This window comes from Cnephaeus nilssonii (assembly GCF_951640355.1).
Source record: "Cnephaeus nilssonii genome assembly, chromosome: 16".
NCBI classification, from domain to species: Eukaryota; Metazoa; Chordata; class Mammalia; order Chiroptera; family Vespertilionidae; genus Cnephaeus; species Cnephaeus nilssonii.
Window position 1 is genome coordinate 31,493,959 of NC_137087.1, and position 17,986 is coordinate 31,511,944.

Sequence of the window (17,986 nt, forward strand, 5' to 3'; positions counted from 1 at the left end):
CAGGGCACATGCCCTGACTTCAGGCTCAATCACCCCATGGATATTCACTTTCTGTTCTTTTTTTTCTTTCCAGATTTATTGAGTTATAAATGACAAAAATTGTGAATATTTAAGGTGTACAACATGATGATTTGATATTCATATGCATTGTGAAATGCTTTCCATAATCAAGCTAATGAAAACATTCATTTCCTCTCTTTTTTGTGTGTGTGTGTGATGTGAACATTTAATATCTACTGTCTTAGCAAACTTCAAGTGTACAACTACAGCATTATTAACGATAGTACATTAGATTCCCCAGGACTTATTCATCTTATAACTGAAAGTTTGTACCTTTGACCAACATCTCCCCACTCCACTCCTCACCTGAACCCCCAACCCCAGCTTCTGGCAATCACCATTTATTTCACTTTCTGCATTTGTGAATTTGACTTTTTAGATTCCACTTGTGAGATCACACAGTAATTGCCTTTCTCTGGCTGTCTTATTTAACTTGCATAATGTCCTTGAGTTCCTTATATGTTGTTGAAAATAGTAAGACCTAATCACCCGCACAAACCAAGAGGATAAGACATAGAACAAAATGCACACACAGGCACACAATAACTAGGTTGAGTTCTTTTAGCCAGACCACATTTGCCTTTAGACCTAGTCACAGAGCAGCTTCTAGCATAATGCTCAGTGTTCACTCTCACTGCCTTTGTTTATTCTTAAGCCAAATGAAGGAGTGTCCATGGTTTACCTGTTTACCTAAATGACCTTTCTTGTTGGTAATGGTTAAACAGTGAAGTATAGCTTTACTGAGGTAGTTTTCCAAGGAAAACATTTTTCAAATCACTGATTTAGAGTCCTTACATGATAATATTGATTAGGTTACCAATTACTATAGGCTTATTTCAATTAGCTACCTATTTATTCATTCAAATTAAATGTTTAGTATACTGTATGTTAGGCAAAATACCAGTAGTAAGGACTATAGAGGTGAATGTAACACACTTCCATTATAACAATTTTATATGAATTTTAAATGGTTAACTTTTAAGTAAAATGATCATAGCCCAATTGAATATTAAACTTGGAACCAACTTTTGAGTAGGACATCCTTCTCAATACAGGATTTTCTCTCTTGCTTCATGTGTGACAACTCCAAATCGCTGTTCCTTTTTTTCTTATTGTGAATGTAGTTATACTAAAACCAATAATTTTTATGTACTAGTGTCATGCATCTGTATTAAAGAAGAAGAATACTTTCTGAAATCTAAATATAAAATAAATTAATGTACTGTTTTAGGTAAAAAGTAAGATTAATGATATGCTAGTTTTAAATCATGGAACTGATTTGAGACTTTAAAAGAAAATTGAAGGTTTAACAAATGGATCCTAAAATAGCAAGTCCATTAAATCTGCACTTGGTTCATACAAATGCATGGAAAGAAATATGTAATAAAACTTACGAAAAGCGTAAGGATGCAAAGAGAAATATTCTTCATCATGAGCACTGGAAATGGGATGTCTGACTTCTCAATATAAAAAAATGATTATGCAAAATATAGGCTGACTGTGATTGATTGGATACATTCAATTCAGTGGGGACGAAAAAGAAGCTCATTTTGGTCTCAGTCTAGTGCCAGTTTTGAAACAGAGCTTTGTAAATGAGTTTGCTATTTTGTCTAGTTTGTTCATTATTGATTCCCAGGGCTGTGCCCACATAGTACTATTCAATTAATATTTGTTAAATAAATGAAAACATTACATAGATAAAGAAATGCATAGGCTACTGCTACAGATTTTACCTAGTTTATGGAGTTTTGTATTATAACATTATACTCTGCATTACAGATAATTTAAAAAGATTATCGTATTTAAATATTTAGGAAGGGATCTGACAATAACAGTTGTATAACTTACTGATTACCAAAAAAAGAAAACCTGGAGAGTGTGCTTTTTGGGAAACTAATTATTCAGAGTATTGTTGTAATGCAGCAGTTTTCTTACAAAGGAAGTAACCACAGCAAAATATTAGCCCACAGCTGAAGTTTCAAAAAAGCAGACTTTCAGCTTATCTCCTGACAATTGAGTGTTTTCTTTCTTTGTTTTTGCTGCAGTCTCAGGCAAGCAGATGGGGTGGAGAGGCCAGAGAAAAAGGGGCTCTCCCAGGGCAGGGGACCTCTATTCTGGGCCCGGGGCCCTGAGAGCCAATGCCAGTGCCCAAGCTTTCTCTGCTTCTGCAGTCAGTCTTTGTCCTTTCCCCACATCTGTCCACTGCATTGTATGTCCAGGCCCCTCAGCAGCCAACTCCTACCTTGGTTTGCCTCCCCTTTTAGAAACACTACACGCCAGTCCCCTCATCCTCAAAGACCAGGCTAAACTCCAAACTCCTGGGTATGACATAGAAGCCCCTCAGAAGCCTGGCCTCTGGTGCTCCCCCATCCTTCCATGGGTCCATTCTTTCCTCTGCCCAGAATGACAGCCCACTCCCCCAGCTCTCCCTTCAAGTCCCAGGTCTAACTCACAGGCTGTCTTAATTCATCTCTGTATACTCAGCACAAATCACTGGCTGACCTATAGGGGGCACCAATAAATCTTTCTGAAATCGAAAAAAAAAAAAAAAAGAAAGCAGACTTTCATTTATAGTTTGGATATTTTTAATGGAAAGAAAACATCAGTAGATGTTATGAGAGTTTGTTATTTGGTTATTGCCATATGAATCTTGTTTCATTTTTATAACATTTCAAAATTTATCCTCAGTTATTATTTAAATCTTTGAATAATGCATGAAAAAAGAAAATAAATGATAGAACATCTTTTCTCCCACGAGTATCTGTACTCAACTTTGAGATAAATACCAGTATATACTTCACTAAAGTAGTTTTGAAGTAGCCGCTTTACACATTTAGGTGTTTAATAAGTTTTATAAAGAAAATAGAGCCAAAACCGGTTGGGATCAGTGGATAGAGCATCGGTCTGCGGACTGAAAGGTCCCAGGTTCGATTCCGGTCAAGGGCATGTACCTTGGTTGCGGGCACATCCCCGGTAGGGGGTGTGCAGGAGGCGGGGATGTGCAGGAGGCAGCTGGTCGATGTTTCTCACTCATCGATGTTTCTAGCTCTCTGTCCCTCTCCCTTCCTCTCTGTCAAAAGTCAATAAAATATATTTTAAAAAAAAAGAAAATAGAGTGATAGCCTGCTATTCCACAGGCTTACCATTATGGAATGAGAACACTGCCTGCTTCTTATGTTTTAATTCTGTAGGAAAGAAATTATATCCAAGGAGGTGCCAGCTCTCACAACCATTTATTTAAAATTATTCATTCAACAAATACTCATTAAGTGCTTATATGCTCGATATTCCCCCTCACCTATAAAGGCATCTCAGCTATAGGAATTTCTCCAAAGTAAACAATATTGATTGGAAGCAAAGACTTAATCCAAAATGTCCACATGATGCTGGTTTAAATGGGTTTCTTCCATGGAGTCAAGAGAAAAGCATTTCGGGGAACCACTCATAGGAGATGAGGTGTAGTGGAGCACACACTCTCCTCAGGTGCCCAGGGGCTCAGCTCCCTCCTGCTGTGGAAGAAGCCCAGCCTCTGGGGCCTCAGACCCACACTTGTCCTTACCAGGCCCGGGAGGGCCAGGGCCCAGGGATGCAGATGTATCTCACTTCCCCATCTGTACATCTGGCTCCAAGGCTGTACTTGGGCCTGCATGACTGCCAGGCCTACCTTGCTGGTACAGAGAAAGCATGGGAGCAAATGTATGAAAAAAAGGGAGGGGAAAAGGAATGAACATGTGTTACCCAGAGGGGCCTTTGTTAGCTTCAATTCTATTACCTCAGGCTTGGGAGAGAGCAGGCTTTCTTTCAAATGAACGGATCTCTTTCCTAATACCTTGTGCTGGGTCCTCCCCCTAACCAATCCCTTTTTTGGATCTTCTGGAGTTTCTTGTCCCTTATCCAATCTGATCCTTTTCCCAGACTTTTCCAGGCTAGACTCTGCCCCTTTATGTAGCCATCTTGGCTCCTACTGTGTATGCCCCAAAGTTTTGCTGCATCATCTGGTCTCTAGTGCGTATTTACCTAACAAAGGAATTTCCCCTTTATTGTTTAGCCCTCTCCCACCCTCCCCACATAATCCAGGTGAGTGGACCCATTGTTACCTGGAGAGATTGGAAAATTGGTCCTTCCTCCCTACACTGGGGGATGGAGGGATGTTAATCCCCTTGGCGGGGATTTGGCTATCCCCTGGGGCAGTGGTCTGCAAACTCATTAGTCAACTGAGCCAAATATCAATAGTACAAGATTGAAATTTCTTTTGAGAGCCAAATTTTTTAAACTTAAACTATATAGGTAGGTACATTGTTATTAACTTAATTAGGGTACTCCTAAGCTGGCCTTTGCTAAAAACTCAAGGGGCCAAAGAGCCGCATGTGGCTCGAGAGCCGCAGTTTGCCGACCACTACCTTGGGGTATCTGAAGAGTAACTTCCAGACTCAATTAGGCCCAGCTAGTCTAGCTCCCTTCTCTTTTGTTAACTCCTAGCTGCCTACACTAACATATTAAAAACAACATCAACAAAACTACAAATTGTACAGTTTTAACATAGGGAAATTAAATTTAAAAGGTACATTCTAAGTTAAATGTCATTGTGCCTTGAACATGATGTTGTGAAATAATATTCTATAATATAAAATATGTTCATTGTGTCTTCTTAAATAAAAATTCATGCCAAAAAATTTGTAGAACACATTCATAAAAACATATATGCTATATATGTTTTATATGATATATATATATATATGTGTGTATATATATATGTGTGTGTGTGTGTGTGTGTATGCACACACACACACACACACTTAACACTGTGTGTGAATGTATATATCCCAAAGAATTAATAGTTTTAAGTTTGGGTGGTGATGTTAGGAGGTAATTTCATTAATTTGTTAACCTATGTCTGCATAGAACATATAGTCCACTTGTATATCTATATTTAGAGTACAGTATCATTGTAGAAAAAATATATTGGAAGCTCAATATATTTAGAGAGGTAATGAAACTATTGAACTCTAGTTAACATTTAATTTACTCTGTATTAGAATTTGAGGGAATCACATTTTCTTTATTTTTCCAAATTTAGGATCCCTCCTGCTGTTTATACCATCTGTTGACCATTTCTTCTCTTTATCTAAACTCTGATTTCCAATGCATGTTTAGAATAAACCAAAAGTTATCATTGCTCAAACCACATAATGTCCCTAGAGAAATGCACTCAGACTTTTGGCATTTGTTTTGATGCTGTTGTAAGTGCCCCATGATAATTGTCTGCCTATCTTTCCTGGCCAAATGGCAGTCTAGTTACATTGGGCTTGAAAAGAAAAATAAAACTGTTGAAGTCTAAAAACGAAAAACAAGTAGGGGATTAAAATGTCGGGATAGTACAGGAGAGATACCTTAAAAATTTTGCTCTGATAAAAGCAGATTGGGTCACCGGTTGGAGTCAATTATTGGTACATACAACGATTTTCAACTTTTTTTCATCTCATGGCATAGGTAAAGTAATTACTAAAATTCTGCAGCACAGATCTGACAAAAAATAGGTATAATTTTGATTCATTCTCACCGGATGGCTATTGCTGAGTTGGCTGCTCTCATTTTTTTTTATTTGACAATCTAAGGGAAAAGAGGTCAGTGCTCCTAACTCAATAGTCAGGCATTGCATGTTTTAAAAGTTCTTGTGGCACACCAGTTGAAAATCACCAATAGAGAAAGAGAAGAAAAGTAAGTGGGAGACAGGTGAAGGGGTGAGAGTTGTAGAATCATTTTATGTTAGAGCTCCTGCATGAACTCTACCTCTATGGCCATAAATTGCTCTTTTAAGGAAAATGGCACAGATTCTGTGTTATACTCCCTAATTTTTAAAACATCCCTTTGATAAAGCTAGGTAATGGCGTCTTCTCATTGTGAACTTCATCTTTATTCCCTGTTGAGAACTTACTCTGTGTAGTCGAGAGCAAAGCAAAATTGAGTGCACTCTCAGTCTACAGTTTATACTGACTTACTGGGGTAGTGGCCTTTTTCACTGCCCCCTAGGAAGGGTTGAAAGCAATCTCTAAGACCTTTAACCTCAATAGTATGGCCCTGAGCTGCTCTCTAAAGTACACACAACTCATAAAAGAACCAAATGTTTTCATTAGAGGACCATAGATAGATTTCTGTATTGTATGAGATTTGTGTGGACTTTTCTGATGACGAGAGCATTCACTGTAGTTTCTATGGGTTTCAGAAGAGAACTTCATGTAAAGGGCATAAAAGTCAAAGTTATATTGAATTCTAAAACATTGGGGTATTGAAAGTCATTTCATTTGTAGGACTTACTTTTCATGTGCCCATTTTACAGAACAAATATTGTGATAGACATTCAAAATATCATAATAATTAACTATTTGGTGTCAACTTTTATGTTTACAAAGTACTTCTACGAGTTAGTTGTTCCCCCCACTTAGTTCCAAAAGAGTTTTTTCTTTTTGTTTGTTTTGTTTTTTTTAGTAGATGTCCTATTTCTTATTGTGTTTGACATGCTGCTGGCTGAGAACCATAGAGAATGAAAAACCTTGTCAAATTATGTATCTAGAAGATGTAGAAAGCAGTAATGAAACTTGGTTATTCGCATTCATTCTTTCATTCAACAAAGTTTCGAGTATCTGTGATGCACAAAACTTGTGCTAAATACTAAATTCCTACTGAAAATAAAACCCAGCAGGCAGGCAGCAGGAATGAGGGAGGGACAGAAGAAAAAAAAAGAAAAGAAGGAAGGAAAGCAGTAAGGAAGGAAAGAAGCCTGATCTATTGTTGAAACTATCCAAACTCCTTTTTTGAAATATGTTTTTATTAATTTTAGGTAGAAAGGAAGGGAGAGGGAGAGAGATAGAAACATTGATGAGAGAGAAACATCCATGTACTACCTACTGCATGCCCCCTGTTGGGGATGGAGCCCACACCCAGGACATGTGCCCTGACTCAAAATCAAACTGACAACCACTTGGTGCACGGGACAATTGCTCAACCAACTAAGCCACACCAGCTTGGCTATCTAAACTCTTGATGACAATTTTTGAAATGTTTCTCAGCAGTCTGGATAAGTTGCCTTTTATAAAGAGGTTAGAGCAAAAGTAGGTTTACAGTTATTTGCATGGAAACTAATACAGTAATAAATAATAATAGAAGGATAAACTGTGTATTGTGTACTCACAACTGTAAACCTACTTTTGCCCCACCCTGTATTAATCCTGCAGGTAAACTTTTATTTATTCAACAACTTTGATTTTTTTTTCAACAACAATTTTGCACTGATCCACAATCAATGGGCTTGATCTAGTCAGGAGTAGAGTGAATGATGAAGGGAAGTCTTTAATGAAGGAGTGATATTTGAGCTGAGATCTGGAGACTAAGAGGGCAACCACTAGGTGAAAAATAGAGAGGGGGAGGCAGTAATATACTGAAGACTGAAGAAACGGCATGTGCATAGGCTCGGAGTGTATAAAGGATCTGGTATTTAAATGGCAATGACAGTAGACAATGTGGCTTAAGATCAGGAAGTGAGTTGCAGGGCCTCACTGCTAGCCAGGTGAAGGACCTTTGTTTTGACCGTATGAATAAGTGGTAGCTATTGGTTATGTAAATGGGGAATTAAATTTTTAGATTATTTAAATGGGGAATTAAATTTTTAGATTGAATTTTTAAACGATTGCTCTTCCCGAAGACTGGAGAGCCAGGTCAGTAAAAGTTAATATAGACATAATCTTTTTCAAACTATTGCATTAGTTCAGGCAGGAAATGATGGCTATTTGAACTCTGGTGTTTGTTGCTGAGAAAAATGAATAATTTTTATTAATATTTAGGATCCAAAACTACATTGTTAATGTCTTAGAAATGGGAAGTGTTGAAGAGAAAAGTATCAGGAACAAGTCCAATATTTCAATCATTTGTTTTTGAGTATATAGTTATGGTGTTGGTTAAAAGAGAAAATTCTGGAACACCATCATTATATTTTTCTTTTTATTAATGGAATAAGGAGTGGAACAATAAATATGCATTTTGTTTCATGTATGTTTTCATTGTCTTAGAAAAATCTAATTTTTATGTTTTAAATATATGGCTTTGATCCACAGAGATGGGTAGTTCAGAGGTACATGTATGGGAACCATTATCAATGATGATTGTAGTATTGGGCATAGATGACATTTCCTGTGATAAAGTCAGAATAACAAAACCAGGAATAAACTTTCATTAAAAAAAAAAAGAACTTGCCAAGAAAAATAAATATCAGTGGCAAGAGACACAGGAAAGAAAAGAGAGATTGTAGTGTCTAAGAAGATAAGAGTTTCATGAAAAAAGAAAAAGTGTTTTGTCAGAAGTGCAGCACTTAAGAGTGGTAAGAAAAAAAAAGACCATTAAGTCTAGTTGCGTGGAAGTCATTAAAGAGCTTAGGAAACAGAGTTTTGATGTAATTATGGGGGAGTGAATAGAATGGAACAAGTAAAGACAAGGAAGGAGATAACAGGTGATATATTAACTTCTTTCCTTATGATGTCATTATTCCATACTCCCATGCCCCTCACTAAACATGGCCTCTGAATTTATGAATCACTTAATATCTGGGATTTAAAAAAAACAAAACAGACTATGGTGGAGAAAGCAAAAATATTGGAAAAACGAATTAATATTTACTATGTATGCAGTAGTCTCATTGCATTATACCAACTCAGGCATTCCTGTATTACATTGTTAATATGCTACAATATTAGGGTCTTTGTTCCCCCTCAGTATCTTATTTAACATCTGGTTGCCGTCTATTATGTATAAGTTAACTATAAAAAATCCATTATGTACTTCAAAATTAGTTCTGTAATTGTATTATCACTATGGAAGAATTGGCTACATTTCAACATAAAATATAAATGGATTTGACTTTTCTCATTAATATTTGATGGTACATGGTTTAATATTGAATTGAAGCAGAACCCTGAGGTGGTCATGAAAAGGGCAATTTATAAAAGTGAATTTAACCAGGAAATGATAAAAATAAATCTTAGTTTTAGTTCTTCTATGTGAATGTGGCTTACTAGACTCTTTACTTATAAGACATGTTCAATTAAAAGTAGAACATCTTCATTACTATGATGAAATAATCAATATCTCTGTTTAATGATATTTTTAAAATGAGGTTCATGAAGAATCAACAATATCCTATCTTTTTTACACACCCTAATAGCCTCTGCCTCTTATCAATACTATTGAGAGATGGTGACATTTTTATTTGAATCCTTGTTTCTTCTAAAGGGGATTGATTGGCTTTATCCACATCATGAAATCTCAATATTATCAAGTGGACTACTTCTATTAGTTCAATATACTTTGCTTATCATTTATAACAAATAAATTCTATTTGGTGTCTTTGCTCTGGAAACATAAATGCCTAGCAATAAACTATCTTGCTTATTTTATGTGCAGCCATAATATGCTGTTGCATATTTATCATGATTAATTTTTAGAAAACAGAATTTTAAGCACACTTAATATAAAAAAATGCCTTCTGTCCCTAACTAAACTGTGAATTTGTTGTAGAAACCAAAACCTATGGTGTTAAATAAGAGTACCTGCATGACACTTTTTAAGAAGCAAATGCATTGGGGTGACATTGGTTAATGATTATATAGATTTCAAGTGTGCAATGTTATGCCATATCAGCTGTATATTCCACTGTGTGCCCATCACCCAAAGTCAAATCTTCTTCCATTCACCGAATATCTGACCCCCTTTACCCTTCACTACCCCACCTCCCTTCCCTTTGGCATCCCCAATGGTGTTATCTGCATCTATGAGTTTTTGTTTTTCTTATTTGTTCATTTGTTGCTTTCAGTTTTATATCCCACATATGAGTGAAGTCATATGGTTCCTACCTTTTTCTGTCTGACTTATTTCAGTTAGCATGATATCCTCAAGATCCATGCATGGTGTCACAAAAAAATGCCTTTAATTTGATAATCCTAAAAGGCTTTGAGAATCAGGGCATGGTTATTCATGGGCTTTGTCCTTATTCCCTTCCCATGTTTGTTGACCCACAATTTAGTACGAGAAATTATACCTCATACAAATGATGTTTTAAAATTGATTTGTTTCCTTTAATTCAATTTATATTATGCAAAAGGCAAGACTTGTTACATAATTTCTGGGACTCAGTAGAAAATGATAGTTTGGGAGCTCTTAACAATTTAAAAAAAATTTCAAGGTGGCAACTACAGAGCATTATCTAAGCTCAGGGCCCTTCTGAGTGTGGATTCTAGGTGATTACACAGGTTACCAGTGAAGTAACCTGCTAATAAGACATTTAAACAATCCTGAGAAAACTAAGCCATGATCTAAAATTCCATTCTAAACAAAATCTAATATAAGATCCCTATTTATATCTCAGGACCCATATTCCTCTCCAAAGAATGTCAACAGTTCTTATCCTTGCTGTACTTTTCTGAATTGTAATATTTATATAATTTTCCTACACATCAACTACATATATTTTTATCCCAACAACTCCCCTGGTATTGCATATTAAGTACATGATCTAGGGCCATTTGCTAGTGAAACCCCCACTATTTTCAGAGTGTAGTTTGTAGCTCCTCTTGAAGTAAAGCTCTCTTTGTGTGGTTTTATGGTTTTTATTTTTAAAAAGCAAGTAAGGTTTTCAGTTATAAACTGAAGGGCTCTCACCCCTCTTAGGCATTGAAGCCTAGATTTGCCCAACTTATCTTCCATGAGTATTTCACCCAGGCTCATGGCCTAAATTGGGTAGATGCTCAAAATGTAACACTGTAGACTAAAATGAAGTTTGAGCATAGAATTGAGTTAAATGGAGTATAAAATTGGAGCAGCCTGTATTAGAGCCTGGGTTTGCCTCAGGCTTGGTATGCTATCAGGAAGGCTCAGACTTGAATACTCCGCAGGTTGACAGGAATTGCAGAATCCAGTCTGAGATGTTTTAACATGAAAAGAGAGAAGGCAAGAATTAGAAACCATCGAAACATCTCGTTTCTCTCATTCAATAGTACTTCTAATTTGTCTTGTCAACTTGTTAATAAACATTCTTGAAAAGTTTACAAATATATTTCAAATGAGAAGTATTCAAATTAGAAATTCTCTTTGATTCTGGCTAAACGAATCTTAATTAATACTCAACTCTTTATTTATTGAACGTAATATTGTTGAGAGGGGTAGAAATAATTGTCTGAACACATAAGGCTCATCCAAAACTTGTAAGTAATAATCAAATTTGAGAGACAGTAAAATAATAGAGGACTATGGTAATTACTTATTAACATAGTAAAAACATAACTTTAAATTGTATATATGTAAACTTTCTAGCTACAACTTAAACTTCTCTAGGTTTTTAATTTTTTAATCTGTATGCTTTTAATTTTCAGAGATACATATCCATCCGCAATGACAACAACAACAAATATAATATGTTCTGTTTCATTTCAACCAGTGAAGTTGAAAAACTATATGCAGAAATAGATAACTATGCTTGTTAAATACAATCTCAACAACATATTAACTTGTCTTCTTATTTCCCTGATTGTATTGGTATATATTTAATGGTGCATCCTTTCCTGTCTATTCAAACATATGTCACAATGATATGTTTTTATTGCTAAGTTGATGCTTTAAAAACCATATTCAGAACATGATCACTTCTAAGCTTAACTAGTCCCAGTGGCAGTACTAATGTATAGTTGTCATAAACAGTTATGAGATATTGCCAAAGAAGAGCAGGAGAAATATATTTTGAAAAGTTGTTTTCTCTATTTAAAAAATGGTCATCTATCCTCTGATGAACATTTTCATTGGTGGAGTCTCATCACTTAGCACCCTTTGGATCATGATAGCCTTTCTAATTATTCTGTTCATAGTCACAGCATAACAGGGATGGTCCTTATAAGGCACAAGCAAAGTCAGGAGATAGTTACATTGATTTTGAAGAGTGAAAAAATATCATCTCACAAATACCCTCTGACAAGTTCCACATTGCCACAAATATTGAACAATATTTAAAAACTAGGATCATTAGCTGTTTTTTAGCAGCCTGCCATTGTGCAAGCTTTTTATGCTTCTCACAAAGCGGGTTGAATTATCACAGTATGATAGAGGTTCGCTTTTCACTTCTACACTGTGGATTTCACAGGATCCCCTCTGTGAGATATTTTGGAATGAATAGATACCAAGAAAGAAATGTGTAACTATTTACTAGAGTTTATGGTGTGCCTAATATATAAAACTAGAAGCCCGATGCACGAAGATTCGTGCTAGAATGGGCTTTCCTTTCCCTGGCAGCCAGCACTGCCTTTCCACTCCAGCCCAGCCCCTTTCTGCTCAGGCCCCAGAGCCGCCTCTTTCCACTCCAGGAGCCGCCTCTTTTTGCTCCAGCCCTGCTTTCCCACGCTGCCCAGAGGCCCTGAGAGATGGGGGTGGGGCAGAACACCTGCATCATCGCCATGGCGACAACACAAGCATCCCATCCACCCTGTCACTCAATGCCTGTGTATGAAAATTAACCTCCATCTTTGTTGGGTTAATTTGCATATCACTCCTGATTGGCTGGTGGCGTAGCAGCCAATCAGGAGTGATATTTACATGTTTGTCTATTATTAGGTAAGATGTCTAACATGCCAAAACTGAAAACTGTGTGTAGAGGTCTACATTTCAGAAGAGTTCCTCTTTTTCAAAAAATAACATTACAGGATTATTTTTAAAAGAAGTGTGTTTTTTTTTAATGCAGTTAGTATCTAATAGATCATAATATATATGAAAAAAAATGACTGAGTTGCAAAGGAGCATATATTGAAGTTCTGAGATTTCTTGCTTATTGCTGGTCAACCTGAAATCAAGGCAATGTATGTCAAGTTAACTAGAAAAAAAAAGTCAAGTAAGAATATCAGGGGGAAAAATATATATATAAATATATAAATACATAAACATATATATATATATATATATATATATATATATATATATATATATATATATAAAAACCCCAGGGTCTGTAACGACCAAAACGTCCGAAGGCTCGACTGACCGGAAGTCAGTCCTGCAGTCAGTGCTGGGTTGCTGTGGCAACCTAGCACTGACTGCTGAAGGGGCTGCAGATCAAGCCCGGAGAGAGGCCTGGAGAGAGAACCAGGGTCTGATCTGTAGCCTCAGTGGCAGCTGCTGATCAGCCCCGCCTCTCTGATCAGACCTGCAGATAGGCCCAGAGATGCTGACTGGCATAGAAACCGACCAATAAGAACCAAATATGGATGAACTGTGAGGAGCCAATGGCTGCCTAGGAGGTGGAGCTTTTGACCCTGTGGGATCGGGCCTAAGACAGCAGACATCCCCCAAGGGGTCCCCGATTAGAGAGGGTGCAGAATGAACTGAGGGAACCCCCACCCCCGTGCACAAATTTCATGCACTGGGCCACTAGTATGTATGTGTGTGTGTGTGTGTGTGTGTGTGTGTGTGTGTGTGTGTATATATATATATATATATATATATATATATGCAGCTATGTGTCAAATTAGATACAGTGAATGATCCTCCTGTTATATATATGGATGAAATGCTTTATTAACATATTATCTATTTAAACAAACTCGTGGGCTAACATACAATGAGGAATCTGTAGATCCACTGAATAAGTTGGAATGAGGGACTCCAGAGCTTTAAAGTCAACTCTTTATTAAAGAATTCTTTCAAACCCTCGGATCTGGAAACACTGTTTTGAGAGCCCTAGGGGCATTGGAAAGAAGAAATTTGCTCAGGGACTTCTCAAACTGGATAATTAATAGGGGGTACATGAATAAAATTGGGGAGCCAAATAACTATAAGGCTTGGAGGGATTAAAAAATGTATTCCTTTCTACAGAAATAGATAAATGCAGTGCTGGTCTTGACAATGGGCTTTGATTGAGGAAAAAGAAATTTACCCTGAAAATTCAGAATCACAAGGTAGCCCACAAGCACATTTACAGTAATAGTATTCTGTAAAAAAATTCCAAGTATGTATATCATTTCACATGTATGCTAGTTGATGATGCCCTCATTTGTCTGATAGAAAGACACTAAAATTATCTCTGAATAAATTCAATTTTTAACCCAAGATTAAAATTTCCATAGATAAACTACAATTGAAACTGAATAATTTATAGTGAAGACATAAAAAATTAGCAATAAGATAAAGCATTGAGTGAAATAATATATATTAAAATTAACAAATGTTATTATTAATAACAGATTTAATAAGGCATAAATTTTACACATAAAACACAGAACTAAACATAAAATAACAATGACATACTTCTAAATATGAATAAGCTAGCAAAAATTAGGGAACAATGTATGATAAAGCAGAATAAAAGTCAGCTTTTAAAACAATAGAAATAATACCTACAAATACAGAATTTGGGGGACACATTAAACAGCAAATTAGGCATAATTAAAGAATAGCCAGTAGAGCCAGAGACTGGTAAAAATGTATTTTTAAATCTGTGCTATCATTATGCCTCATCATTTTGGGGAAATATAAACTATTTCCATATAAAAATTTTGGATGAGAGATCATGAAAGTCATTATGTCTAATGAGAGTTTCTTTAGAAACAGAGAAAATGAGAAAGAGGCAACATACAAATATCAAAAAATTTTTCCTGAATAGTTGAAAAGTTGAAAGACACATATTTAGATCATCTCAACAAATCATGCAAATATATAAATTTTGTATGACACTTTTGAATTTGTCTGAATATAATAAATTATTAACATAGCCTCAAAAATATAAAGCAAAAATTTACAAAACTACAAGAAGAACTCGTGGGAGATTTTATTTGTATATGTCTTTTTAAAGAGTTTTCAAGTAATCATGTGTTTAGGAAATGTCCCACTTTGCTGCACTAGGAGGCTAGACTCAATTGATAACCAGATTAACATTATCCTGACTTCACACTCTGACTACATCAAGTTACATTAAAAAATTTAAAAAGTATATTTAAAATTTGGTTTTAGAATTAATATGAGTAATTTGTTAGATTCCTGAATGCAAAACCAAATCATTCAAAACATTTTTACCACTACAGTTAGAATTTATGCTTAAATAAAAAGGTACCTTTTAACATAGAAAAATACTAAGATGTAAATTAATAAATATCATTTATGAAGAAAAATGTAAACCTTTATATAAAATACCTAAGAAGATGTAAATGTTTTATAATTATAATGGGTGGGCAAAACTAGGTTTACAGTTGTTTTGGAGTATGTAAAGTACAGTTTATTCTTAGTTATTATTATTTTCAATATGAACATCTATAAAACTATTTTGCCCCACTTTATATACCTGATTTTGGGGTAGGAATAAAGAATCAAGATCATATAGTTATCAACTCTTATATTAATTAAGAGATTCATTGAAATTCCAGTCTATTAGATTCCAACAGATTTTCCATGAATTTTGACAGGCTGATTTTAAAATGTTTAAAGAAATTCAGAAAGTAAAAACTTCTGAAAAAGAAAATGAAAGAGGGAGATACCCTATTAGATTTCAAGACTTACTATAAATAAATAGTAGTATCTAAGTATAATTATATATATAAATGAAAAGTTTAATAAATAGAATGGAATACTCAAACACGTGCATTACAGAAAAATGTATTATTTTCTCTTGAATTAAATATATGGGGAAAGTGGGTAGCACAGGTCTCTCTACCTAGTTTTAATGACCGAAAATGCACTCGTTAGGTAGTATTCTCAATTGTCTGCCAATTTCACATGTTGCAATCATCTGCAGTATATATTCTTGGATCCCATGAGGGGTCTTTTAAATTACGGTTTGCAAGGAGACCTATTGCAGATGTGTTAGGCAAGTTGAGATTTCAACACCTGTTACATGCAAGTTATGACTCAATAGAATTATCAAGTAATATAGATGTTCTTAAATGTTTTCTGGCTGAAGAGGAAGCTCTTAGATAATTATTTTCAAATAGCTCAGAGACACTGAGTTATTTGAAAATAATTATCTAAGAGACACTGTCTGGATAGGTGCATGCACATATATACAGACACATACATATATGCATTGCATATTAATTTTACATGGATATCTCTGTTTGTGTGTATGTGTGAGTGTGTGTGTTGATAACTATATATATAAAAGCCTAAGCTACTGGCTGACTGGCCGACTGGCTGACCCAGTAGCTATGACACACAATGACCACCAGGGGGCAGACACTCAATGCTTAGACATGGAAACATGGAACAGACTGATGAATCTCAGAGGGATTCAGATTTGTGCACCGGTGGGGTCCCTCGGCCTGGCCTACAGGGATCGGGCTGAAACTGGGTCTCAGACATCTCACTGGCTCTCCGACATCTCCCAAGGGGTCCCGGATTGTGAGAGGGCACAGGCCAGGCGAAGGGACCCCACTGGTGCACGAGCCTAGATTCCTATACTCTCCAAATTCTTGCAACAAGTTGATTGTGAATTTTTGGAAAAAAAATTCAGAGAGGAAGAGAGAGATCGAAACATCATTCATGAGAGAGAATCATTGATCAGCTACCTCCTGCACTCTCTTTCATCCCACTCAGGATTGAGCCCACAACCCAGGCAGGGAATCAAACCGGGACACTCCAGTGGTTCGTAGGTCAATGCTCAACCACTGAGCCATGCTGGCTGGACTAAAACTACATTTTATTTTCATTCTTTCTTTTCCCTATACTTGAGAACACACTCTTCTCGTTAGCATAGTAAGTTAAATTCTCCACATCTCTCTATAAATGAAAATCGGGTGACTGGAATAGAAGAAAATTTCTAAATGTGAGCCTAGTGAGTACATTTGCATAGTGAGTACATTTTCCAAGCAGTGATAAAGACCTAGTGGGTTTAAAATAATTTTTATTTTTATACACACACAAACACACACACACACACACACACACACACACACACACACACACACACATGCCCCTTCTAATTTGTGGATTTTATAATATTTCTTCTATTCATTCAGTGTTACACATTTACAGCTGAATTGACAATAGCTTCTTAATTACTTCCTATATTCAGACACTTGTCAAATCAAGTAGAGCCAATATTAATAATAAACGACCACTGCCTGACACAGTCTGGTTCAGGGGCTTGTTAGTTATTCATCATTCCTTTTAACAATGCAGGATAATGTTGTAATAGAAATGACACTATTTTCTTTTGGAATGACATGGCTGAGGATTTGAATCTTTGATCAACCACTTCCTAGCTGTGTAAACATAAATAAAGTTATTGATTAATTTTAACATAGTTTTTCCAACAGAAACATTAGCATAATAAAAATGACCTAACTCTAGATTGAAATGAATTTATAAAACATATGTTTTTATATTTTTTCATTCAGCATTGAACATTTGTTTCACCAATCACTGCGCAATATTCTTCTTTGGCCTTAAAGGATGAATAAAGAAGATTTCTGTTTTATTGTTCTCAGTTTCATAGTCTAGTAAGGGAGACAGACATACAACAGATCATTTTAATAGAGTTTTGTTAAGTAGTATGGTAAAAATATGTTCAGAGCATTTTAGAAGTCGGGGAAATAATAACTGAACAAATCTTTCAAAATATAATGTGTTTAACCTGATCATGGTTTGGAGGAATTGTGAGTAGGAAAGTCCATCCAGTTAAGTAGCAGGGGAAGTATGAAACGCCCTTTTTCTCTTAATGTCCTTGCCCACCCAAACTCATCCTGCCTTCTGAGTCTTACTTTGAATTCTTGTTTAAAAATAAGGCATAGCCCAGGCGCTTGGCTCAGTAATTCAGAGTTGACCTATAAGCCAGGAGGTCACAGTTCAATTCCTGGTCAGGGTGCATGTCCAGGTTTGATCCCCAGTGGGAGATAGGCAGGAGGCAGCCAATCAA